Source organism: Saccoglossus kowalevskii, chromosome 15 (assembly GCF_978046115.1).
Source record: "Saccoglossus kowalevskii chromosome 15, keSacKowa6.1, whole genome shotgun sequence".
Classification (NCBI taxonomy): Eukaryota; Metazoa; Hemichordata; class Enteropneusta; family Harrimaniidae; genus Saccoglossus; species Saccoglossus kowalevskii.
Window position 1 is genome coordinate 22,650,125 of NC_140655.1, and position 26,282 is coordinate 22,676,406.

A 26,282-nucleotide genomic window follows, 5' to 3' on the forward strand; every position below is an offset into this window, starting at 1 on the left:
AGAATGATGGTAATTTCATAATAGTACTTAAAACTGTAGAATCACGTCGACGAGGATGGGATTCGAACCGACGCGTGCAGAGCACAATGGATTAGCAGTCCATCACCTTAACCACTCGGCCACCTCGTCTACGTTCTTATACACAGCGTAGCGAATTTAGCTAGACGAGGTGTTAGACCACATGTGAAAATTACTTACCAATGCTGCGAACATGATTATATGCTAATCGAGATCGAAGTGGTAATTCAAGATGAGTGTTATCTACTCAACATTCAAAATATGCAAAAGCATGATGGTAATGGTGTTAGACCACATGTGAAAATTACTTATCAATGCTGCGAACATGGTTATATGATAATCGAGATCGAAATGGTAATTCAAGATGAGTGTTATCTACTCAACATTCAAAACATGCAAAAGCATGATGGTAATTTCATAATGGAACTTAAAAGTGTAGAATCAGGTCAACGAGGATGGATTCGAAACCACGGGTGCAGAGCACAAAGGATTAGCAGTCAATCGCCTTAACCACTCGGCCACCTCGTCTACGTACTTATTGACAGCGTAACGAATTTAGCTAGGCCAGGTGTTAGACCACATGTGAAAATTACTTACTAATGCTGCGAACATGGTTATATGATAATCGAGATCGAAATGGTAATTCAAGACGAGTGTTAACTGCTCAACAATCAAAATCTTGCAACGAGCATGATGACGATTTTATTCTGGTACTTAAAACTGTAGAAATTGCGTCGACGAGAATTGGATTCGAACCCACGCGTACAAAGCACAATGGATTAGCAGTCCATCGCCTTAACCAATCGGTCACCTCGTCTACGTACTTATGCACAGCGTAACGAATTTAGCTAGACCAGGTGTTAGACCACATGTGAAAATTACTTACCAATGCTTCGAACATGATTATATGCTAATCGAGATCGAAGTGGTAATTCAAGATGAGTGTTATCTACTCAACATTCAAAACATGCAAAAGCATGATGGTAATTTCATAATGGAACTTAAAAGTGTAGAATCAGGTCGACGAGGATGGGATTCGAAACCACGCGTGCAGAGCACAAAGGATTAGCAGTCAATCGCCTTAACCACTCGGCCACCTCGTCTACGTACTTATTGACAGCGTAACGAATTTAGCTAGGCCAGGTGTTAGACCACATGTGAAAATTACTTAACAATGCTGCGAACATGGTTATATGATAATTGAGATGGAAATGGTAAATCAAGACGAGTGTAAACTGCTCAACAATCAAAATCTGGCAACGGGCATGATGGCAATTTTATTATGGTACTTAAAACTGTAGAAATTGGGTCGACGAGGATGGGATTCGAACCCACGCGTGCAGAGCACAATGGATTAGCAGTACATCGCCCTAACCACTCGGCCACCTCGTCTACGTATTTATGGACAGCGTAACGAATTTAGGTAGGCCAGGTGTTAGACCACATGTAAAAATTCCTTATCAATGCTGCGAACATGGTTATATGATAATCGAGATCGAAATTGTAATTCAAGACGAGTGTTAACTGCTCAGCAATCAAAATCTGCAAGAGAATGATGGTAATTTCATAATAGTACTTAAAATTGTAGAATCACGTCGACGAGGATGGGATTCGAACCGACGCGTGCAGAGCACAATGGATTAGCAGTCCATCACCTTAACAACTCGGCCACCTCGTCTACGTTCTTATGCACAGCGTAACGAATTTAGCTAGACGAGGTGTTAGACCACATGTGAAAATTACTTACCAATGCTGCGAACATGATTATATGCTAATCGAGATCGAAGTGGTAATTCAAGATGAGTGTTATCTACTCAACATTCAAAATATGCAAAAGCATGATGGTAATTTTATAATGGAACTAAAAAGTGTAGAATCACGTCGACGAGGATGGGATTCGAACCCACGCGTGCAGAACACAGTGGATTAGCAGTCCGTCACCTTAACCACTCGGCCACCTCGTCTACGATCTTATGGACAGCGTAACGAATTTAGCTAGACCAGATGTTAGACCACATGTGAAAATTACTTACCAATGCTGCGAACAAGGTTATATGATAATCGAGATCGAAATGGTAATTCAAGACGATTATATGCTAATCGAGATTGTAGTGGTAATACAAGATGAGTGTTATCTACTCAACATTCAAAATATGCAAAAGCATGATGGTAATTTCATAATGGAACTTAAAAGTGTAGAATCACGTCGACGAGGATGGGATTCGAACGCACGCGTGCAGACCACAATGGATTAGCAGTACATCGCCTTAACCACTCGGCCACCTCGTCTACGTACTTATGCACAGCGTAACGAATTTAGCTAGACGAGGTGTTAGACCACATGTGAAAATTACTTATCAATGCTGCGAACAAGGTTATATGATAATCGAGATCGAAATGGTAATTCAAGACGAGTGTTAACTGCTCAACAATCAAAATCTGGCAACGAGCATGATGGCGATTATATTATGGTACTTAGAACTGCGGAAATTGCGTCGACGAGGATGGGATTCGAACCCACGCGTGCAGAGCACAATGGAATAGCAGTACATCGCCTTAACCACTCGGCCACCTCGTCTACGTACTTATGCACAGCATAACGAATTTAGCTAGACGAGGTGTTAGACCACATGTGAAAATTACTTACCAATGCTGCGAACATGATTATATGCTAATCGAGATCGAAGTGGTAATTCAAGATGAGTGTTAACTGCTCAACAATCAAAATCAGGCAAGAGCATGATGGCGATTTTATTATAGTACTTAAAATTGTAGAAATTGCGTCGACGAGGATGGGATTCGAACCCACGCGTGCAAAGCGCAATGGATTAGCAATCCATCGCCTTAACCACTCGGCCACCTCGTCTACGTTCTTATGCACAGCGTAACGAATTTAGCTAGACGAGGTGTTAGACCACATGTGAAAATTACTTACTAATGCTGCGAACATGATTATATGCTAATCGAGATCGAAGTGGTAATTCAAGATGAGTGTTATCTACTCAACATTCAAAATATGCAAAAGCATGATGGTAATTTCATAATAGAACTTAAAGTGTAGAATCACGACGACGAGGATGGGATTCGAGCCAACGCGTGCAGAACACAATGGATTAGCAGTCCATCGCCTTAACCACTCGGCCACCTCCTTTACGTAATTATGGACAGCGTAACGAATTTAGCTAGGCCAGGTGTTAGACCACATGTGAAAATTACTTACCAATGCTGCGAACATGGTTATATGATAATCGAGATAGAAATGTTAATTCAAGATGAGTGTTAACTGCTCAACAATCGAAATCTGGCAACGAGCGTGATGGCGATTTTATTATCGTACTTAAAACTGTAGAAATTGCGTCGACGAGTATGGGATTCGAACCCACGCATGCAGAGGACAATGGATTAGCAATCCATCGCCTTAACCACTCGGCCACCTCGTCTACGTACTTATGCACAGCGTAACGAATTTTGCTAGACGAGGTGTTAGACCACATGTGAAAATTACTTATCAATGCTGCGAACATGGTTATATGATAATCGAGATCGAAATTGTAATTCAAGACGAGTGTTAACTGCTCAGCAATCAAAATCTGCAAGAGAATGATGGTAATTTCATAATAGTACTTAAAACTGTAGAATCACGTCGACGAGGATGGGATTCGAACCGACGCGTGCAGAGCACAATGGATTAGCAGTCCATCACCTTAACCACTCGGCCACCTCGTCTACGTTCTTATACACAGCGTAGCGAATTTAGCTAGACGAGGTGTTAGACCACATGTGAAAATTACTTACCAATGCTGCGAACATGATTATATGCTAATCGAGATCGAAGTGGTAATTCAAGATGAGTGTTATCTACTCAACATTCAAAATATGCAAAAGCATGATGGTAATGGTGTTAGACCACATGTGAAAATTACTTATCAATGCTGCGAACATGGTTATATGATAATCGAGATCGAAATGGTAATTCAAGATGAGTGTTATCTACTCAACATTCAAAACATGCAAAAGCATGATGGTAATTTCATAATGGAACTTAAAAGTGTAGAATCAGGTCAACGAGGATGGATTCGAAACCACGGGTGCAGAGCACAAAGGATTAGCAGTCAATCGCCTTAACCACTCGGCCACCTCGTCTACGTACTTATTGACAGTGTAACGAATTTAGCTAGACGAGGTGTTAGACCACATGTGAAAATTACTTATCAATGCTGCGAACATGGTTATATGATAATCGAGATAGAAATGGTAATTCAAGACGAGTGTTAACTGCTCAACAATCAAAATCTGGCAACGAGCATGATTACAATTTTATTATGGTACTTAAAACTGTAGAAATTGCGTCGACAAGGATGGGATTCGAACCCACGCATGCAGAGCACAATGGATTAGCAGTCCATCGCCTTAACCACTCGGCCACCTCGTCTACGTACTTATGGACAGCGTAACGAATTTAGCTAGACGAGGTGTTAGACCACATGTGAAAATTACTTACCAATGCTGCGAACATGATTATATGCTAATCGAGATTGAAGTGGTAATTCAAGATGAGTGTTATCTACTCAACATTCAAAATATGCAAAAGCATGATGGTAATTTCATAATGGAACTTAAAAGTGTAGAATCACGTCGACGAGGATGGGATTCGAGCCAACGCGTGCAGAACACAATGGATTAGCAGTCCATCGCCTTAACCACTCGGCCAACTCGTCTACGTACTTATAGACAGCGTAACGAATTTAGCTAGGCCAGGTGTTAGACCACATGTGAAAATTACTTACCAATGCTGCGAACATGATTATATGCTAATCGAGATCGAAGTGGTAATTCAAGATGAGTGTTATCTACTCAACAATCAAAATCTGCAAAAGCATGATGGTAATTTCATAATGGTACTTAAAACTGTAGAATCACGTCGACGAGGATGGGATTCGAACCCACGCGTGCAGAGCACAATGGATTAGCTGTCCATCGCCTTAACCACTCGGCCACCTCGTCTACGTACTTATGGACAGCGTAACGAATTTAGCTAGGCCAGGTGTTAGACCACATGTGAAAATTACCTATCAATGCTGCGAACATGGTTATATGATAATCGAGATCGAAATGGTAATTTAAGACGAGTGTTAACTGCTCAACAATCAAAATCTTGCAACGAGCATGATGACGATTTTATTCTGGTACTTAAAACTGTAGAAATTGCGTCGACGAGAATTGGATTCGAACCCACGCGTACAAAGCACAATGGATTAGCAGTCCATCGCCTTAACCAATCGGCCACCTCGTCTACGTACTTATGCACAGCGTAACGAATTTAGCTAGACCAGGTGTTAGACCACATGTGAAAATTACTTACCAATGCTTCGAACATGATTATATGCTAATCGAGATCGAAGTGGTAATTCAAGATGAGTGTTATCTACTCAACATTCAAAACATGCAAAAGCATGATGGTAATTTCATAATGGAACTTAAAAGTGTAGAATCAGGTCGACGAGGATGGGATTCGAAACCACGCGTGCAGAGCACAAAGGATTAGCAGTCAATCGCCTTAACCACTCGGCCACCTCGTTTACGTACTTATTAACAGCGTAACGAATTTAGCTAGGCCAGGTGTTAGACCACATGTGAAAATTACTTAACAATGCTGCGAACATGGTTATATGATAATTGAGATGGAAATGGTAAATCAAGACGAGTGTAAACTGCTCAACAATCAAAATCTGGCAACGGGCATGATGGCAATTTTATTATGGGACTTAAAACTGTAGAAATTGGGTCGACGAGGATGGGATTCGAACCCACGCGTGCAGAGCACAATGGATTAGCAGTACATCGCCTTAACCACTCGGCCACCTCGTCTACGTATTTATGGACAGCGTAACGAATTTAGGTAGGCCAGGTGTTAGACCACATGTGAAAATTCCTTATCAATGCTGCGAACATGGTTATATGATAATCGAGATCGAAATTGTAATTCAAGACGAGTGTTAACTGCTCAGCAATCAAAATCTGCAAGAGAATGATGGTAATTTCATAATAGTACTTAAAATTGTAGAATCACGTCGACGAGGATGGGATTCGAACCCACGCGTGCAGAACACAGTGGATTAGCAGTCCGTCACCTTAACCACTCGGCCACCTCGTCTACGAACTTATGGACAGCGTAACGAATTTAGCTAGACCAGGTGTTAGACCACATGTGAAAATTACTTACCAATGCTGCGAACAAGGTTATATGATAATCGAGATCGAAATGGTAATTCAAGACGATTATATGCTAATCGAGATTGAAGTGGTAATTCAAGATGAGTGTTATCTACTCAACATTCAAAATATGCAAAAGCATGATGGTAATTTCATAATGGAACTTAAAAGTGTAGAATCACGTCGACGAGGATGGGATTCGAACGCACGCGTGCAGACCACAATGGATTAGCAGTACATCGCCTTAACCACTCGGCCACCTCGTCTACGTACTTATGCACAGCGTAACGAATTTAGCTAGACGAGGTGTTAGACCACATGTGAAAATTACTTATCAATGCTGCGAACAAGGTTATATGATAATCGAAATCGAAATGGTAATTCAAGACGAGTGTTAACTGCTCAACAATCAAAATCTGGCAACGAGCATGATGGCGATTATATTATGGTACTTAGAACTGCGGAAAATGCGTCGACGAGGATGGGATTCGAACCCACGCGTGCAGAGCACAATGGATTAGCAGTACATCGCCTTAACCACTCGGCCACCTCGTCTACGTACTTATGCACAGCGTAACGAATTTAGCTAGACGAGGTGTTAGACCACATGTGAAAATTACTTACCAATGCTGCGAACATGATTATATGCTAATCGAGATCGAAGTGGTAATTCAAGATGAGTGTTAACTGCTCAACAATCAAAATCAGGCAAGAGCATGATGGCGATTTTATTATAGTACTTAAAATTGTAGAAATTGCGTCGACGAGGATGGGATTCGAACCCACGCGTGCAAAGCGCAATGGATTAGCAATCCATCGCCTTAACCACTCGGCCACCTCGTCTACGTTCTTATGCACAGCGTAACGAATTTAGCTAGACGAGGTGTTAGACCACATGTGAAAATTACTTACCAATGCTGCGAACATGATTATATGCTAATCGAGATCGAAGTGGTAATTCAAGATGAGTGTTATCTACTCAACATTCAAAATATGCAAAAGCATGATGGTAATTTCATAATAGAACTTAAAGTGTAGAATCACGTCGACGAGGCTGGGATTCGAGCCAACGCGTGCAGAACACAATGGATTAGCAGTCCATCGCCTTAACCACTCGGCCACCTCGTCTACGTACTTATGGACAGCATAACGAATTTAGCTAGGCCAGGTGTTAGACCACATGTGAAAATTACTTCCCAATGCTGCGAACATGGTTATATGATAATCGAGATAGAAAAGGTAATTCAAGATGAGTGTTAACTGCTCAACAATCGAAATCTGGCAACGAGCGTGATGGCGATTTTATTATCGTACTTAAAACTGTAGAGATTGCGTCGACGAGGATGGGATTCGAACCCACGCATGCAGAGCACAATGGATTAGCAGTACATCGCCTTAACCACTCGGCCACCTCGTCTACGTACTTATGCACAGCGTAACGAATTTAGCTAGACGAGGTGTTAGACCACATGTGAAAATTACTTACCAATGCTGCGAACATGATTATATGCTAATCGAGATCGAAGTGGTAATTCAAGATGAGTGTTAACTGCTCAACAATCAAAATCAGGCAAGAGCATGATGGCGATTTTATTATAGTACTTAAAATTGTAGAAATTGCGTCGACGAGGATGGGATTCGAACCCACGCGTGCAAAGCGCAATGGATTAGCAATCCATCGCCTTAACCACTCGGCCACCTCGTCTACGTTCTTATGCACAGCGTAACGAATTTAGCTAGACGAGGTGTTAGACCACATGTGAAAATTACTTACCAATGCTGCGAACATGATTATATGCTAATCGAGATCGAAGTGGTAATTCAAGATGAGTGTTATCTACTCAACATTCAAAATATGCAAAAGCATGATGGTAATTTCATAATAGAACTTAAAGTGTAGAATCACGTCGACGAGGCTGGGATTCGAGCCAACGCGTGCAGAACACAATGGATTAGCAGTCCATCGCCTTAACCACTCGGCCACCTCGTCTACGTACTTATGGACAGCATAACGAATTTAGCTAGGCCAGGTGTTAGACCACATGTGAAAATTACTTCCCAATGCTGCGAACATGGTTATATGATAATCGAGATAGAAAAGGTAATTCAAGATGAGTGTTAACTGCTCAACAATCGAAATCTGGCAACGAGCGTGATGGCGATTTTATTATCGTACTTAAAACTGTAGAGATTGCGTCGACGAGGATGGGATTCGAACCCACGCATGCAGAGCACAATGGATTAGCAGTCCATCGCCTTAACCACTCGGCCACCTCGTCTACGTACTTATGCACAGCGTAACGAATTTTGCTAGACGAGGTGTTAAACCACATGTGAAAATTACTTACCAATGCTGCGAACATGATTATATGCTAATCGAGATCGAAGTGGTAATTCAAGATGAGTGTTATCTACTCAACATTCAAAATATGCAAAGGCATGATGGTAATTTCATAATGGAACTTAAAAGTGTAGAATCACATCGACGAGGATGGGATTCGAACCCACGCGTGCAGAACACAATGGACTAGCAGTCCGTCGCCTTAACCACTCGGCCACCTCGTCTACGAACTTATGTACAGCGTAACGAATTTAGCTAGACCAGGTGTTAGACTACATGTGAAAATTCCTTATCAATGCTGCGAACAAGGTTATATGATAATCGAGATCGAAATTGTAATTCAAGACGAGTGTTAACTGCTCAGCAATCAAAATCTGCAAGAGAATGATGGTAATTTCATAATAGTACTTAAAACTGTAGAATCACGTCGACGAGGATGGGATTTGACGAAAAGTAAAAAAATGAAAATCATCAAAACAAAAGATACAGTAAAAACTGAAACAACATGGATGACACGGTATCTGATTTGACCTTTGTCTTGTCAATATAATGATCAATTTATTTACTCATCGGTTTTTTCTTTCTTTAAATGGTAATAATGTGAAAATATTTTTCCTTTTTATTTCTTTAGTTCTTCAACTATTACAATATGTCAATGCATTTATAAAACTTGAAAGAAATGAAAGAAAGGCTAGAATTGCACTTGTTTCCCTTATAGAGAATAAGATGGATATTCTTCTGTTAAGTAAGGGTTGGACCATTTGATTTGGGGGGGGGTCAGCTCAGTGAAAGGCAATTTTTTTTATAATTTTGTTATGTGTTTTGAGTTTTTTTTATCGGGTTTGCTTGCATTTTTTTAGGAGTCCACCATACACAACATTGTTTTTTTCATTATCAACGGAGGTAGCAAAGACTTGATATTTTACTGCCAGGTGGGATAGATTGGCACTTTGATAAGGGTTGGTCCTTCAGACCGAATGTCCGAATGCTGAGGTTTGTTGGTAGGTGTGGGTGAGGTAGGTGGTGATAGTGGAATGGTTGGTGAAAGTGAGGTGGGTGGTGAGAATGAGATAGGTGTGAGTGAGGTGGGTGGTGATAGTGGAATAGTTGGTGAAAGTGAGATGGGTAGTGAGAATGAGATGGTAGGTGTCAGTGAGATGGGTGGTGATAGTGGAATGGTTGGTGAAAGTGACGTGGGTGTTTTTTATTTGGACAGTGACTCAGATTAGACGTCTGATGATTTTACTTTTACACAGACTAGAGCGTAACATTGTCTTGGAACATATTATTTTATTTTATTTATTACTTGTTTAATAAAACATGGTTCCATACAATCATGAATGTATCTTGTCTATTATTGTGGTCACATAACATACCGTGGAATGCTTTATTTGCACTGGCATTTTATTTTCCCTGTTTTACCTGAAGTCAATTTTCTGCAAAATAAATTCCAATGAAAAGGCAGCTTTCTCTATACGTTGCATTGAGTCTTAATGCAACATAGTGAAAATTAGATTTTGCTCCACCGTTATCTCAAAAACCACTAATCAAATTTCGATTGAAATTAATATTGAAATGCAGATATTAATTTTCCCTCTGCTATTAATTAATTCACAAACCAGAATCATTGACATCCATTTATATATGAACTAGTTTCTTCTTGTACTCTGTTCCCCCTTATCTTGGCAGGAAGAATTGGCATATTCTTATGATGCAGTAATTCAAGTGAATCTACTGTGTTCAGAAATGACACAACAACAGCTGATGGAAACATTTTTTCCCCCAAGTCATAAAGTGACAAATATTTTTTTTTTACATTGGTGAAGAAACAATTTTTTTTGAGAACATTAATATAGTACTTGTACAGAGTATTTGAAGTTGATATAAACATAAAAGTGCTAAGAATTTCCTTTCAAATGTTTGTGATTGATATGCTAATTATATGCAAATTGGCACCCCTCTTGTGGAGAACACTGATGCTATTTAATAAATATGGTAAACAGAATACTGATAATTGCTCTTTGACCTACCTAAAATTAAGGTAATAGTTGATCTTGCTCAGAAAGCGTGCATTGAACATTATCTTTCGTAATGCTGTATGGGCTGCATCTCCTGTTTTCATATACTCTCTTTGAGTTTCATCATCTGTGAGGGGACCATGGTCACACTCTGCACTTCCCTCAATATAGGGGAGTACCCAGCTGTGTTCATCCACAACATGGTGAAGTGCACCACCCCACATTCCCTGTAATCACAATAAAGGAAAAAAGTCATGATTGTACCGTATTTACCCAGGTAAGAGCCCATGCTTGATCATACGCCCAGAGTGATTTAAAAATAACATTAAAAGTTGACTTCTTCTGTTTACGTAATTTACATTAATTTTTCATGATTTTTATTCTGAATCATAACAGTCAACAAGTCTACAAAAATGCAGGAAAGGTAGTTCTCTTTTTGCAATTTGATGTGGTCCTGATCGAAATTGAATTCAAGAGGAGTGTTAACTGCTCAGCAATCAAAATCTGCAAGAGAATGATGGTAATTTCATAATGGTACTTAAAACTGTAGAATCACGTCGACGAGGATGGGATTCGAAACCACGCGTGCAGAGCACAATGGATTAGCAGTCCATCGCCTTAACCACACAGCCACCTCGCCTTAACCACTTGGCCACCTCATCTACGTAATTGTGGACAGCATAACGAATTTAGCTAGGCCAGGTGTTAGACCGCATGCGAAAATTACTTATCAATGCTGCGAACATGGTTATATGATAATCGAGATCGAAATTGTAATTCAGGACGAGTGTTAACTCCTCAACAATCAAAATCTGGCAACGAGCATGATTGCAATTTTATTATGGTACTTAAAACTGTAGAAATTGAGTCGACGAGGATGGGATTCGAACCCATGCGTGCAGAGCACAATGGATTAGCAGTCCATCGCCTTAACCACTCGGCCACCACGTCTACGTACTTATGCACGGCGTAACGAATTTAGCTAGACCAGGTGTTATACCACATGTGAAAATTACTTACTAATGCTGCGAACATGGTTATATGATGATCGAGATAGAAATGGTAATTCAAGACGAGTGTTAACTGCTCAACAATCAAAATCTGGCAATGAGCATGATTGCAATTTTATTATGGTACTTAAAACTGTAGAAATTGAGTCGACGAGGATGGGATTCGAACCAACGCGTGCAGAGCACAATGGATTAGCAGTCCATCGCCTTAACAACTCGGCCAACTCATCTACGTAATTGTGGACAGCGTAACGAATTTAGCTAGGCCAGGTGTTAGACCACATGTGAAAATTACTTACTAATGCTGCGAACATGGTTATATGATAATCGAAATCGAAATTGTAATTCAGGACGAGTGTTAACTGCTCAACAATCAAAATCTAGCAATGAGCATGATTGCAATTTTATTATGGTACTTAAAACTGTAGAAATTGAGTCGACGAGGATGGGATTCGAACCCACGCGTGCAGGGCACAATGGATTAGAAGTCCATCGCCTTAACGACTCGGCCACCTCATCTACGTAATTGTGGACAGCGTAACGAATTTAGCTAGGCCAGGTGTTAGACCACATGTGAAAATTACTTATCAATGCTGCGAACATGGTTATATGATAATCGAGATCGAAGTGGTAATTCAAGATGAGTGTTATCTACTCAACATTCAAAATATGCAAAGGCATGATGGTAATTTCATAATGGAACATAAAAGTGTAGAATCACGTCGACGAGGATGGGATTCGAACCCATGCGTGCAGAACAGAATGGATTAGCAGTCCATCGCATTACCCACTCGGCCACCTCGTCTACGTACTTATGCACAGCGTAACGAATTTAACTAGGCCAGGTGTTAGACCACATGTGAAAATTACTTACCAATGCTGCGAACATGGTTATATGATAATCGAGATAGAAATGGTAATTCAAGACGAGTGTTAACTGCTCAACAATCAAAATCTGGCACCGAGCATGATTGCAATTTTATTATGGTACTTAAAAACTGTAGAAATTAAGTCGACGAGGATGGGATTCGAACCCACGCGTGCAGAGCACAATGGATTAGCAGTCCATCGCCTTAACCACTCGGCCACCTCGTCTATGTACTTATGGACAGCGTAACGAATTTAGCTAGGCCAGGTGTTAGACCACATGTGAAAATTACTTACCAATGCTGCGAACATGGTTATATGATGATCGAGATAGAAATGGTAATTCAAGATGAGTGTTATCGACTCAACATTCAAAATCTAGCAATGATCATGATTGCAATTTTATTATGGTACTTAAAACTGTAGAAATTGAGTCGACGAGGATGGGATTCGAACCCACGCGTGAAGAGCACAATGGATTAGCAGTCCATCGCCTTAACCACTCGGCCACCTCGTCTACGTACTTATGCACTGCGTAACGAATTTAGCTAGACCAGGTGTTAGACCACATGTGAAAATTACTTACTAATGCTGCGAACATGGTTATATGATAATCGAGATAGAAATGGTAATTCAAGACGAGTGTTAACTGCTCAACAATCAAAATCTAGCAATGAGCATGATTGCAATTTTATTATGGTACTTAAAACTGTAGAAATTGAGTCGACGAGGATGGGATACGAACCCACGCGTGCAGGGCACAATGGATTAGCAGTCCATCGCCTTAACGACTCGGCCACCTCATCTACGTAATTGTGGACAGCGTAACGAATTTAGCTAGGCCAGGTGTTAGACTACATGTGAAAATTACTTATCAATGCTGCGAACATGGTTATATGATAATCGAGATCGAAGTGGTAATTCAAGATGAGTGTTATCTACTCAACATTCAAAATATGCAAAAGCATGATGGTAATTTCATAATGGAACATAAAAGTGTAGAATCACGTCGACGAGGATGGGATTCGAACCCATGCGTGCAGAACAGAATGGATTAGCAGTCCATCGCATTACCCACTCGGCCACCTCGTCTACGTACTTATGCACAGCGTAACGAATTTAGCTAGGCCAGGTGTTAGACCACATGTGAAAATTACTTACCAATGCTGCGAACATGGTTATATGATAATCGAGATAGAAATGGTAATTCAAGACGAGTGTTAACTGCTCAACAATCAAAATCTGGCACCGAACATGATTGCAATTTTATTATTGTACTTAAAACTGTAGAAATTGAGTCGACGAGGATGGGATTCGAACCCACGCGTGCAGAGCACAATGGATTAGCAGTCCATCGCCTTAACCACTCGGCCACCACGTCTACGTACTTATGCAAGGCGTAACGAATTTAGCTAGACCAGGTGTTATACCACATGTGAAAATTACTTTCTAATGCTGCGAACATGGTTATATGATAATCGAGATGGAAATGGTAATTCAAGACGAGTGTTAACTGCTCAACAATCAAAATCTGGCAACGAGCATGATTGCAATTTTATTATGGTACTTAAAACTGTAGAAATTGAGTCGACGAGGATGGGATTCGAACCCAAGCGTGCAGAGCACAATAGATTTGCAGTCCATCGCCTTAACCACTCGGCCACCACGTCTACGTACTAATGCACGGCGTAACGAATTTAGCTAGACCAGGTGTTATACCACATGTGAAAATTACTTACTAATGCTGCGAACATGGTTATATGATGATGGAGATAGAAATGGTAATTCAAGACGAGTGTTAACTGCTCAACAATCAAAATCTGGCAATGAGCATGATTGCAATTTTATTATGGTACTTAAAACTGTAGAAATTGAGTCGACGAGGATGGGATTCGAACCCACGCGTGCAGAGCACAATGGATTAGCAGTCCATCGCCTTAACAACTCGGCCAACTCATCTACGTAATTGTGGACAGCGTAACGAATTTAGCTAGGCCAGGTGTTAGACCACATGTGAAAATTACTTATCAATGCTGCGAACATGGTTATATGATAATCGAAATCGAAATTGTAATTCAGGACGAGTGTTAACTACTCAACATTCAAGATATGCAAAAGCATGATGGTAATTTCATAATGGAACTTAAAAGTGTAGAATCACGTCGACGAGGATGGGATTCGAACCCATGCGTGCAGAACAGAATGGATTAGCAGTCCATCGCCTTACCCACTCGGCCACCTCGTCTACGTACTTATGCACAGCGTAACGAATTTAGCTAGGCCAGGGGTTAGACCACATGTGAAAATTACTTACCAATGCTGCGAACATGGTTATATGATAATCGAGATAGAAATGGTAATTCAAGACGAGTGTTAACTGCTCAACAATCAAAATCTGGCACCGAACATGATTGCAATTTTATTATGGTACTTAAAAACTGTAGAAATTAAGTCGACGAGGATGGGATTCGAACCCACGCGTGCAGAGCACAATGGATTAGCAGTCCATCGCCTTAACCACTCGGCCACCTCGTCTATGTACTTATGGACAGCGTAACGAATTTAGCTAGGCCAGGTGTTAGACCACATGTGAAAATTACTTACTAATGCTGCGAACATGGTTATATGATAACCGAGATAGAAATGGTAATTCAAGATGAGTGTTTTCGACTCAACATTCAAAATCTAGCAATGATCATGATTGCAATTTTATTATGGTACTTAAAAACTGTAGAAATTAAGTCGACGAGGATGGGATTCGAAGCCACGCGTGCAGAGCACAATGGATTAGCAGTCCATCGCCTTAACCACTCGGCCACCTCGTCTATGTACTTATGGACAGCGTAACGAATTTAGCTAGGCAAGGTGTTATACCACATGTGAAAATTACTTACTAATGCTGCGAACATGGTTATATGATAATCGAGATAGAAATGGTAATTTAAGACGAGTGTTAACTGCTCAACAATCAAAATCTGGCAATGAGTATGATTGCAATTTTATTATGGTACTTAAAACTGTAGAAATTGAGTCGACGAGGATGGGATTCGAACCCACGCGTGCAGAGCACAATGGATTAGCAGTCCATCGCCTTAACGACTCGGCCACCTCATCTACGTAATTGTGGACAGCGTAACGAATTTAGCTAGGCCAGGTGTTAGACCACATGTGAAAATTACTTATCAATGTTGCGAACATGATTATATGCTAATCGAGATCGAAGTGGTAATTCAAGATGAGTGTTATCTACTCAACATTCAAAATATGCAAAAGCATGATGGTAATTTCATAATGGAACTTAAAAGTGTAGAATCACGTCGACGAGGATGGGATTCGAACCCATGCGTGCAGAACAGAATGGATTATCAGTGCATCGCCTTACCCACTCGGCCACCTCGTCTACGTACTTATGCACAGCGTAACGAATTTAGCTAGGCCAGGTGTTAGACCACATGTGAAAATTACTTACCAATGCTGCGAACATGGTTATATGATAATCGAGATAGAAATGGTAATTCAAGACGAGTGTTAACTGCTCAACAATCAAAATCTAGCAATGAGCATGATTGCAATTTTATTATGGTACTTAAAACTGTGGAAATTGAGTCGACGAGGACGGGATTCGAACCCACGCGTGCAGAGCACAATGGATTAGCAGTCCATCGCCTTAACCACTCGGCCACCTCATCTACGTAATTGTGGACAGCGTAACGAATTTAGCTAGGCCAGGTGTTAGACCACATGTGAAAATTACTTATCAATGTTGCGAACATGATTATATGCTAATCGAGATCGAAGTGGTAATTCAAGATGAGTGTTATCTACTCAACATTCAAAATATGCAAAAGCATGATGGTAATTTCATAATGGAACTTAAAAGTGTAGAATCACGTCGACGAGGATGGGATTCGAACCCATGCGTGCAGAACAGAATGGATTAGCAGTGCATCGCCTTACCCACTCGGCCACCGCGTCTACGTACTTATGCACAGCGTAACGAATTTAGCTAGGCCAGGTGTTAGACCACATGTGAAAATTACTTACCAATGCTGCGAACATGGTTATATGATAATCGAGATAGAAATGGTAATTCAAGACGAGTGTTAACTGCTCAACAATCAAAATCTGGCACCGAGCATGATTGCAATTTTATTATGGTACTCAAAAACTGTAGAAATTGAGTCGACGAGGATGGGATTCGAACACACGCATGCAGAGCACAATGGATTAGCAGTCCATCGCCTTAACCACTCGGCCACCTCGTCTACGTAATTGTGGACAGCGTAACGAATTTAGCTAGGCCAGGTGTTAGACCACATGTGAAAATTACTTATCAATGCTGCGAACATGATTATATGATAATCGAGAACGAAGTGGTAATTCAAGATGAGTGTTATCTACTCAACATTCAAAATATGCAAAAGCATGATGGTAATTTCATAATGAACATAAAAGTGTAGAATCACGTCGACGAGGATGGGATTCGAACCCATGCGTGCAGAGCACAATGGATTAGCCTTAACCACTCGGCCACCTCATCTACGTATTTGTGGACAGCGTAACGAATTTAGCTAGGCCAGGTGTTAGACCACATGTGAAAATTACTTTTCAATGCTGCGAACATGGTTATATGATAATCGAGATCGAAATTGTAATTCAGGACGAGTGTTAACTAGTCAGCAATCAAAATCGGCAAGAGAATGATGATAATTTCATAATGGTACTTAAAACTGTAGAATCACGTCGACGAGGATGGGATTCGAACACACGCGTGCAGAGCACAATGGATTAGCAGTCCATCGCCTTAACCACTCGGCCACCTCGTCTACGTACATTTGCACCGCGTAACGAATTTAGCTAGACCAGGTGTTAGACCCATGTGAAAATTACTTACCAATGCTGCGAACATGATTATATGCTAATCGAGATCGAAGTGGTAATTCAAGATGAGTGTTATCTACTCAACATTCAAAATATGCAAAAGCATGATGGTAATTTCATAATGGAACTTAAAAGTGTAGAATCACGTCGACGAGGATGGGATTCGAACCCATGCGTGCAGAACAGAATGGATTAGGAGTGCATAGCCTTACCCACTCGGCCACCTCGTCTACGTACTTATGCACAGCGTAACGAATTTAGCTAGGCCAGGTGTTAGACCACATGTGAAAATTACTTACCAATGCTGCGAACATGGTTATATGATAATCGAGATAGAAATGGTAATTCAAGACGAGTGTTAACTGCTCAACAATCAAAATCTGGCACCGAGCATTATTGCAATTTTATTATGGTACTTAAAAACTGTAGAAATTGAGTCGACGAGGATGGGATTCGAACCCACGCATGCAGAGCACAATGGATTAGCAGTCCATCGCCTTAACCACTCGGCCACCTCGTCTACGTACTTATGCACAGCGTAACAAATTTAGCTAGGCCAGGTGTTAGACCACGTGTGAAAATTACTTACCAATGCTGCGAACATGATTATATGCTAATCGAGATCGAAGTGGTAATTCAAGATGAGTGTTATCGACTCAACATTCAAAATCTAGCAATGATCATGATTGCAATTTTATTATGGTACTTAAAACTGTAGAAATTGAGTCGACGAGGATGGGATTCGAACCCACGCGTGCAGAGCACAATGGATTAGCAGTCCATCGCCTTAACGACTCGGCCACCTCATCTACGTAATTGTGGACAGCGTAACGAATTTAGCTAGGCCAGGTGTTAGACCACATGTGAAAATTACTTATCAATGTTGCGAACATGATTATATGCTAATCGAGATCGAAGTGGTAATTCAAGATGAGTGTTATCTACTCAACATTCAAAATATGCAAAAGCATGATGGTAATTTCATAATGGAACTTAAAAGTGTAGAATCACGTCGACGAGGATGGGATTCGAACCCATACGTGCAGAACAGAATGGATTAGCAGTGCATCGCCTTACCCACTCGGCCACCTCGTCTACGTAATTATGCACAGCGTAACGAATTTAGCTAGGCCAGGTGTTAGACCACATGTGAAAATTACTTACCAATGCTGCGAACACGGTTATATGATAATCGAGATAGAAATGGTAATTCAAGACGAGTGTTAACTGCTCAACAATCAAAATCTGGCACCGAGCTTGATTGCAATTTTATTATGGTACTTAAAAACTGTAGAAATTGAGTCGACGAGGATGGGATTCGAACCCACGCATGCAGAGCACAATGGATTAGCAGTCCATCGCCTTAACCACTCGGCCACCTCGTCTACGTACTTATGCACAGCGTAACGAATTTAGCTAGGCCAGGTGTTAGACCACATGTGAAAATTACTTACCAATGCTGCGAACATGGTTATATGATAATCGAGATAGAAATGGTAATTCAGGACGAGTGTTAACTACTCAACATTCAAGATATGCAAAAGCATGATTGTAATTTCATAATGGAACTTAAAAGTGTAGAATCACGTCGACGAGGATGGGATTCGAACCCACGCGTGCAGAGCACAATGGATTAGCAGTTCATCGCCTTAACCACTCGGCCACCTCGTCTACGTACATTTGCACAGCGTAACGAATTTAGCTAGACCAGGTGTTAGACCACATGTGAAAATTACTTACTAATGCTGCGAACATGGTTATATGATAATCGAGATAGAAATGGTAATTTAAGACGAGTGTTAACTGCTCAACAATCAAAATCTAGCAATGAGCATGATTGCAATTTTATTATGGTACTTAAAACTGTGGAAATTGAGTCGACGAGGACGGGATTCGAACCCACGCGTGCAGAGCACAATGGATTAGCAGTCCAACGCCTTAACCACTCGGCCACCTCATCTACGTAATTGTGGACAGCGTAACGAATTTAGCTAGGCCAGGTGTTAGACCACATGTGAAAATTACTTATCAATGCTGCGAACATGATTATATGCTAATCGAGATCGAAGTGGTAATTCAAGATGAGTGTTATCTACTCAACATTCAAAATATGCAAAAGCATGATGGTAATTTCATAATGGAACTTAAAAGTGTAGAATCACGTCGACGAGGATGGGATTCGAACCCATGCGTGCAGAACAGAATGGATTAGCAGTGCATCGCCTTACCCACTCGGCCACCTCGTCTACGTACTTATGCACAGCGTAACGAATTTAGCTAGGCCAGGTGTTAGACCACATGTGAAAATTACTTACCAATGCTGCGAACATGGTTATATGATAATCGAGATAGAAATGGTAATTCAAGACGAGTGTTAACTGCTCAACAATCAAAATCTGGCACCGAGCATGATTGCAATTTTATTATGGTACTTAAAAACTGTAGAAATTGAGTCCACGAAGATGGGATTCGAACCCACGCATGCAGAGCACATTGGATTAGCAGTCCATCGCCTTAACCACTCGGCCACCTCGTCTACGTAATTGTGGACAGCGTAACGAATTTAGCTAGGCCAGGTGTTAGACCACATGTGAAAATTACTTATCAATGCTGCGAACATGATTATATGATAATCGAGAACGAAGTGGTAATTCAATATGAGTGTTATCTACTCAACATTCAAAATATGCAAAAGCATGATGGTAATTTCATAATGGAACATAAAAGTGTAGAATCACGTCGACGAGGATGGGATTCGAACCCATGCGTGCAGAGCACAATGGATTAGCCTTAACCACTCGGCCACCTCATCTACGTATTTGTGGACAGCGTAACGAATTTAGCTAGGCCAGGTGTTAGACCACATGTGAAAATTACTTTTCAATGCTGCGAACATGGTTATATGATAATCGAGATCGAAATTGTAATTCAGGACGAGTGTTAACTAGTCAGCAATCAAAATCGGCAAGAGAATGATGATAATTTCATAATGGTACTTAAAACTGTAGAATCACGTCGACGAGGATGGGATTCGAACACACGCGTGCAGAGCACAATGGATTAGCAGTCCATCGCCTTAACCACTCGGCCACCTCGTCTACGTACATTTGCAACGCGTAACGAATTTAGCTAGGCCAGGTGTTAGACCACATGTGAAAATTACTTACCAATGCTGCGAACATGGTTATATGATAATCGAGATAGAAATGGTAATTCAGGACGAGTGTTAACTCCTCAACATTCAAGATATGCAAAAGCATGATGGTAATTTCATAATGGAACTTAAAAGTGTAGAATCACGTCGACGAGGATGGGATTCGAACCCACGCGTGCAGAGCACAATGGATTAGCAGTCCATCGCCTTAACCACTCGGCCACCTCGTCTACGTACTTATGCACAGCGTAACGAATTTAGCTAGGCCAGGTGTTAGACCACATGTGAAAATTACTTACCAATGCTGCGAACATGGTTATATGATAATCGAGATAGAAATGGTAATTCAAGACGAGTGTTACCTGCTCAACAATCAAAATCTGGCACCGAGCATGATTGCAATTTTATTATGGTACTTAAAAACTGTAGAAATTAAGTCGACGAGGATGGGATTCGAACCCACGCGTGCAGAGCACAATGGATTAGCAGTCCATCGCCTTAACCACTCGGCCACCTCGTCTACGTACATTTGCACAGCGTAACGAATTTAGCTAGACCAGGTGTTAGACCACATGTGAAAATTACTTACTAATGCTGCGAACATGGTTATATGATAATCGAGATCGAAATTGTAATTCAGGACGAGTTTTAACTACTCAGCAATCAAAATCTGCAAGAGAATGATGGTAATTTCATAATGGTACTTAAAACTGTAGAATCACGTCGACGAGGATGGGATTCGTACCCACGCGTGCAGAGCACAATGGATTAGCAGTCCATCGCCTTAACCACTCGGCCACCTCGTCTACGTACATTTGCACAGCGTAACGAATTTAGCTAGACCAGGTGTTAGACCACATGTGAAAATTACTTATCAATGCTGCGAACATGGTTATATGATAATCGAGATCGAAATTGTAATTCAGGACGAGTGTTAACAACTCAGCAATCAAAATCTGCAAGAGAATGATGGTAATTTCATAATGGTACTTAAAACTGTAGAATCACGTCGACGAGGATGGGATTCGAACAACGCGTGCAGAGCACAATGGATTAGCAGTCCATCGACTTAACCACTCGGCCACCTCGTCTACGTACTTATGCACAGCATAACGAATTTAGCTAGGCCAGGTGTTAGACCACATGTGAAAATTACTTACCAATGCTGCGAACATGGTTATATGATAATCGAGATAGAAATGGTAATTGAAGACGAGTGTTAACTGCTCAACAATCAAAATCTGGCACCGAGCATGATTGCAATTTTATTATGGTACTTAAAACTGTAGAAATTGAGTCGACGAGGATGGGATTCAAACCCACGCGTACAGAGCACAATGGATTAGCAGTCCATCGCCTTAACCACTCGGCCACCTCATCTTCGTAATTGTGGACAGCGTAACGAATTTAGCTAGGCCAGGTGTTAGACCACATGTGAAAATTACTTATCAATGCTGCGAACATGGTTATATGATAATCGAGATCGAAATTGTAATTCAGGACGAGTGTTAACTACTCAACATTCAAAATATGCAAAAGCATGATGGTAATTTCATAATGGAACTTAAAAGTGTAGAATCAGGTCGACGAGGATGGGATTCGAACCCATGCGTGCAGAACAAAATGGATTAGCAGTCCATCGCCTTACCCACTCGGCCACCTCGTCTACGTACTTATGCACAGCGTAACGAATTTAGCTAGGCCAGGTGTTAGACCACATGTGAAAATTACTTACCAATGCTGCGAACATGGTTATATGATAATCGAGATAGAAATGGTAATTCAAGACGAGTGTTAACTGCTCAACAATCAAAATCTGGCACCGAGCATGATTGCAATTTTATTATGGTACTTAAAAACTGTAGAAATTAAGTCGACGAGGATGGGATTCGAACCCACGCGTGCAGAGTACAATGGATTAGCAGTCCATCGCCTTAACCACTCGGCCACCTCGTCTATGTACTTATGCACAGCGTAACGAATTTAGCTAGGCCAGGTGTTAGACCACATGTGAAAATTACTTACCAATGCTGCGAACATGGTTATATGATAATCGAGATAGAAATGGTAATTCAAGACGAGTGTTACCTGCTCAACAATCAAAATCTGGCACCGAGCATGATTGCAATTTTATTATGGTACTTAAAAACTGTAGAAATTAAGTCGACGAGGATGGGATTCGAACCCACGCGTGCAGAGCACAATGGATTAGCAGTCCATCGCCTTAACCACTCGGCCACCTCGTCTACGTACATTTGCACAGCGTAACGAATTTAGCTAGACCAGGTGTTAGACCACATGTGAAAATTACTTATCAATGCTGCGAACATGGTTATATGATAATCGAGATCGAAATTGTAATTCAGGACGAGTGTTAACAACTCAGCAATCAAAATCTGCAAGAGAATGATGGTAATTTCATAATGGTACTTAAAACTGTAGAATCACGTCGACGAGGATGGGATTCGAACAACGCGTGCAGAGCACAATGGATTAGCAGTCCATCGACTTAACCACTCGGCCACCTCGTCTACGTACTTATGCACAGCATAACGAATTTAGCTAGGCCAGGTGTTAGACCACATGTGAAAATTACTTACCAATGCTGCGAACATGGTTATATGATAATCGAGATAGAAATGGTAATTGAAGACGAGTGTTAACTGCTCAACAATCAAAATCTGGCACCGAGCATGATTGCAATTTTATTATGGTACTTAAAACTGTAGAAATTGAGTCGACGAGGATGGGATTCAAACCCACGCGTACAGAGCACAATGGATTAGCAGTCCATCGCCTTAACCACTCGGCCACCTCATCTACGTAATTGTGGACAGCGTAACGAATTTAGCTAGGCCAGGTGTTAGACCACATGTGAAAATTACTTATCAATGCTGCGAACATGGTTATATGATAATCGAGATCGAAATTGTAATTCAGGACGAGTGTTAACTACTCAACATTCAAAATATGCAAAAGCATGATGGTAATTTCATAATGGAACTTAAAAGTGTAGAATCAGGTCGACGAGGATGGGATTCGAACCCATGCGTGCAGAACAAAATGGATTAGCAGTCCATCGCCTTACCCACTCGGCCACCTCGTCTACGTACTTATGCACAGCGTAACGAATTTAGCTAGGCCAGGTGTTAGACCACATGTGAAAATTACTTACCAATGCTGCGAACATGGTTATATGATAATCGAGATAGAAATGGTAATTCAAGACGAGTGTTAACTGCTCAACAATCAAAATCTGGCACCGAGCATGATTGCAATTTTATTATGGTACTTAAAAACTGTAGAAATTAAGTCGATGAGGATGGGATTCGAACCCACGCGTGCAGAGCACAATGGATTAGCAGTCCATCGCCTTAACCACTCGGCCACCTCGTCTATGTATTATGGACAGCGTAACGAATTTAGCTAGGCCAGGTGTTGGACCACGTGTGAAAATTACTTACTTATGCTGCGAACATGGTTATATGTTAATCGAGATAGAAATGGTAATTCAATACGAGTGTTAACTGCTCAACAATCAAAATCTGGCAAGGAGCGTGATTGCAATTTTATTATGGTACTTAAAACTGTAGAAATTGAGTCGACGAGGATGGGATTCAAACCCACGCGTACAGAGCACAATGGATTAGCAGTCCATCGCCTTAACCACTCGGCCACCTCATCTACGTAATTGTGGACAGCGTAACGAATTTAGCTAGGCCAGGTGTTAGACCACATGTGAAAATTACTTATCAATGCTGCGAACATGGTTATATGATAATCGAGATCGAAATTGTAATTCAGGACGAGTGTTAACTACTCAACATTCAAAATATGCAAAAGCATGATGGTAATTTCATAATGGAACTTAAAAGTGTAGAATCAGGTCGACGAGGATGGGATTCGAACCCATGCGTGCAGAACAAAATGGATTAGCAGTCCATCGCCTTACCCACTCGGCCACCTCGTCTACGTACTTATGCACAGCGTAACGAATTTAGCTAGGCCAGGTGTTAGACCACATGTGAAAATTACTTACCAATGCTGCGAACATGGTTATATGATAATCGAGATAGAAATGGTAATTCAAGACGAGTGTTAACTGCTCAACAATCAAAATCTGGCACCGAGCATGATTGCAATTTTATTATGGTACTTAAAAACTGTAGAAATTAAGTCGACGAGGATGGGATTCGAACCCACGCGTGCAGAGTACAATGGATTAGCAGTCCATCGCCTTAACCACTCGGCCACCTCGTCTATGTACTTATGGACAGCGTAACGAATTTAGCTAGGCCAGGTGTTAGACCACATGTGAAAATTACTTACTAATGCAGCGAACATGGTTATATGATAATCGAGATAGAAATGGTAATTCAAGACGAGTGTTAACTGCTCAACAATCAAAATCTGGCAATGAGCATGATTGCAATTTTATTATGGTACTTAAAACTGTAGAAATTGAGTCGACGAGGATGGGATTCGAACCCACGCGTGCAGAGCACAATGGATTAGCAGTCCATCGCCTTAACCACTCGGCCACCGCATCTACGTAATAGTGGACAGCGTAACTAATTTAGCTAGGCCAGGTGTTAGACCACATGTGAAAATTACTTATCAATGCTGCGAACATGGTTATATGATAATCGAGATCGAAATTGTAATTCAGGACGAGTGTTAACTACTCAGCAATCAAAATCTGCAAGAGAATGATGGTAATTTCATAATGGTACTTAAAACTGTAGAATCACGTCGACGAGGATGGGATTCGTACCCACGCGTGCAGAGCACAATGGATTAGCAGTCCATCGCCTTAACCACTCGGCCACCTCGTCTACGTACATTTGCACAGCGTAACGAATTTAGCTAGACCAGGTGTTAGACCACATGTGAAAATTACTTATCAATGCTGCGAACATGGTTATATGATAATCGAGATCGAAATTGTAATTCAGGACGAGTGTTAACAACTCAGCAATCAAAATCTGCAAGAGAATGATGGTAATTTCATAATGGTACTTAAAACTGTAGAATCACGTCGACGAGGATGGGATTCGAACAACGCGTGCAGAGCACAATGGATTAGCAGTCCATCGACTTAACCACTCGGCCACCTCGTCTACGTACTTATGCACAGCATAACGAATTTAGCTAGGCCAGGTGTTAGACCACATGTGAAAATTACTTACCAATGCTGCGAACATGGTTATATGATAATCGAGATAGAAATGGTAATTGAAGACGAGTGTTAACTGCTCAACAATCAAAATCTGGCACCGAGCATGATTGCAATTTTATTATGGTACTTAAAAACTGTAGAAATTAAGTCGATGAGGATGGGATTCGAACCCACGCGTGCAGAGCACAATGGATTAGCAGTCCATCGCCTTAACCACTCGGCCACCTCGTCTATGTATTATGGACAGCGTAACGAATTTAGCTAGGCCAGGTGTTGGACCACGTGTGAAAATTACTTACTTATGCTGCGAACATGGTTATATGTTAATCGAGATAGAAATGGTAATTCAATACGAGTGTTAACTGCTCAACAATCAAAATCTGGCAAGGAGCGTGATTGCAATTTTATTATGGTACTTAAAACTGTAGAAATTGAGTCGACGAGGATGGGATTCAAACCCACGCGTACAGAGCACAATGGATTAGCAGTCCATCGCCTTAACCACTCGGCCACCTCATCTACGTAATTGTGGACAGCGTAACGAATTTAGCTAGGCCAGGTGTTAGACCACATGTGAAAATTACTTATCAATGCTGCGAAC

The 26,282-nt window shown here is 41.0% G+C and overlaps 24 non-coding genes across 24 annotated transcripts; all 24 read right to left on the reverse strand.

The window, feature by feature from the left end:
- Positions 1 to 2,802: 2,802 nt before the first annotated feature.
- Positions 2,803 to 2,884, reverse strand: TRNAS-GCU (transfer RNA serine (anticodon GCU)). The gene has a single exon. It is a non-coding gene; the product is annotated as a tRNA-Ser (tRNA).
- A 1,484-nt stretch (positions 2,885 to 4,368) lies between these two features.
- On the reverse strand, positions 4,369 to 4,450 carry TRNAS-GCU (transfer RNA serine (anticodon GCU)). The gene has a single exon. It is a non-coding gene; the product is annotated as a tRNA-Ser (tRNA).
- Positions 4,451 to 6,992: 2,542 nt separating this feature from the next.
- Positions 6,993 to 7,074, reverse strand: TRNAS-GCU (transfer RNA serine (anticodon GCU)). The gene has a single exon. It is a non-coding gene; the product is annotated as a tRNA-Ser (tRNA).
- A 780-nt stretch (positions 7,075 to 7,854) lies between these two features.
- Positions 7,855 to 7,936, reverse strand: TRNAS-GCU (transfer RNA serine (anticodon GCU)). Its single transcript has one exon. It is a non-coding gene; the product is annotated as a tRNA-Ser (tRNA).
- A 492-nt stretch (positions 7,937 to 8,428) lies between these two features.
- Positions 8,429 to 8,510, reverse strand: TRNAS-GCU (transfer RNA serine (anticodon GCU)). The gene has a single exon. It is a non-coding gene; the product is annotated as a tRNA-Ser (tRNA).
- Positions 8,511 to 11,459: 2,949 nt separating this feature from the next.
- On the reverse strand, positions 11,460 to 11,541 carry TRNAS-GCU (transfer RNA serine (anticodon GCU)). Its single transcript has one exon. It is a non-coding gene; the product is annotated as a tRNA-Ser (tRNA).
- Positions 11,542 to 12,037: 496 nt separating this feature from the next.
- Positions 12,038 to 12,119, reverse strand: TRNAR-UCU (transfer RNA arginine (anticodon UCU)). The gene has a single exon. It is a non-coding gene; the product is annotated as a tRNA-Arg (tRNA).
- Positions 12,120 to 12,613: 494 nt separating this feature from the next.
- On the reverse strand, positions 12,614 to 12,695 carry TRNAS-GCU (transfer RNA serine (anticodon GCU)). The gene has a single exon. It is a non-coding gene; the product is annotated as a tRNA-Ser (tRNA).
- A 1,071-nt stretch (positions 12,696 to 13,766) lies between these two features.
- On the reverse strand, positions 13,767 to 13,848 carry TRNAS-GCU (transfer RNA serine (anticodon GCU)). The gene has a single exon. It is a non-coding gene; the product is annotated as a tRNA-Ser (tRNA).
- Positions 13,849 to 14,055: 207 nt separating this feature from the next.
- TRNAC-GCA (transfer RNA serine (anticodon GCU)) lies at positions 14,056 to 14,137 on the reverse strand. The gene has a single exon. It is a non-coding gene; the product is annotated as a tRNA-Cys (tRNA).
- A 783-nt stretch (positions 14,138 to 14,920) lies between these two features.
- On the reverse strand, positions 14,921 to 15,002 carry TRNAS-GCU (transfer RNA serine (anticodon GCU)). Its single transcript has one exon. It is a non-coding gene; the product is annotated as a tRNA-Ser (tRNA).
- A 783-nt stretch (positions 15,003 to 15,785) lies between these two features.
- On the reverse strand, positions 15,786 to 15,867 carry TRNAI-GAU (transfer RNA serine (anticodon GCU)). The gene has a single exon. It is a non-coding gene; the product is annotated as a tRNA-Ile (tRNA).
- A 207-nt stretch (positions 15,868 to 16,074) lies between these two features.
- On the reverse strand, positions 16,075 to 16,156 carry TRNAS-GCU (transfer RNA serine (anticodon GCU)). Its single transcript has one exon. It is a non-coding gene; the product is annotated as a tRNA-Ser (tRNA).
- Positions 16,157 to 17,496: 1,340 nt separating this feature from the next.
- Positions 17,497 to 17,578, reverse strand: TRNAR-CCU (transfer RNA serine (anticodon GCU)). The gene has a single exon. It is a non-coding gene; the product is annotated as a tRNA-Arg (tRNA).
- A 208-nt stretch (positions 17,579 to 17,786) lies between these two features.
- TRNAS-GCU (transfer RNA serine (anticodon GCU)) lies at positions 17,787 to 17,868 on the reverse strand. The gene has a single exon. It is a non-coding gene; the product is annotated as a tRNA-Ser (tRNA).
- A 783-nt stretch (positions 17,869 to 18,651) lies between these two features.
- On the reverse strand, positions 18,652 to 18,733 carry TRNAS-GCU (transfer RNA serine (anticodon GCU)). Its single transcript has one exon. It is a non-coding gene; the product is annotated as a tRNA-Ser (tRNA).
- A 204-nt stretch (positions 18,734 to 18,937) lies between these two features.
- TRNAS-GCU (transfer RNA serine (anticodon GCU)) lies at positions 18,938 to 19,019 on the reverse strand. The gene has a single exon. It is a non-coding gene; the product is annotated as a tRNA-Ser (tRNA).
- A 1,631-nt stretch (positions 19,020 to 20,650) lies between these two features.
- On the reverse strand, positions 20,651 to 20,732 carry TRNAS-GCU (transfer RNA serine (anticodon GCU)). Its single transcript has one exon. It is a non-coding gene; the product is annotated as a tRNA-Ser (tRNA).
- Positions 20,733 to 20,940: 208 nt separating this feature from the next.
- Positions 20,941 to 21,022, reverse strand: TRNAS-GCU (transfer RNA serine (anticodon GCU)). The gene has a single exon. It is a non-coding gene; the product is annotated as a tRNA-Ser (tRNA).
- Positions 21,023 to 22,376: 1,354 nt separating this feature from the next.
- TRNAS-GCU (transfer RNA serine (anticodon GCU)) lies at positions 22,377 to 22,458 on the reverse strand. Its single transcript has one exon. It is a non-coding gene; the product is annotated as a tRNA-Ser (tRNA).
- A 208-nt stretch (positions 22,459 to 22,666) lies between these two features.
- On the reverse strand, positions 22,667 to 22,748 carry TRNAS-GCU (transfer RNA serine (anticodon GCU)). The gene has a single exon. It is a non-coding gene; the product is annotated as a tRNA-Ser (tRNA).
- A 1,068-nt stretch (positions 22,749 to 23,816) lies between these two features.
- On the reverse strand, positions 23,817 to 23,898 carry TRNAS-GCU (transfer RNA serine (anticodon GCU)). Its single transcript has one exon. It is a non-coding gene; the product is annotated as a tRNA-Ser (tRNA).
- Positions 23,899 to 24,680: 782 nt separating this feature from the next.
- TRNAS-GCU (transfer RNA serine (anticodon GCU)) lies at positions 24,681 to 24,762 on the reverse strand. The gene has a single exon. It is a non-coding gene; the product is annotated as a tRNA-Ser (tRNA).
- A 1,068-nt stretch (positions 24,763 to 25,830) lies between these two features.
- Positions 25,831 to 25,912, reverse strand: TRNAS-GCU (transfer RNA serine (anticodon GCU)). Its single transcript has one exon. It is a non-coding gene; the product is annotated as a tRNA-Ser (tRNA).
- Between the last annotated feature and the right edge of the window lie 370 nt (positions 25,913 to 26,282).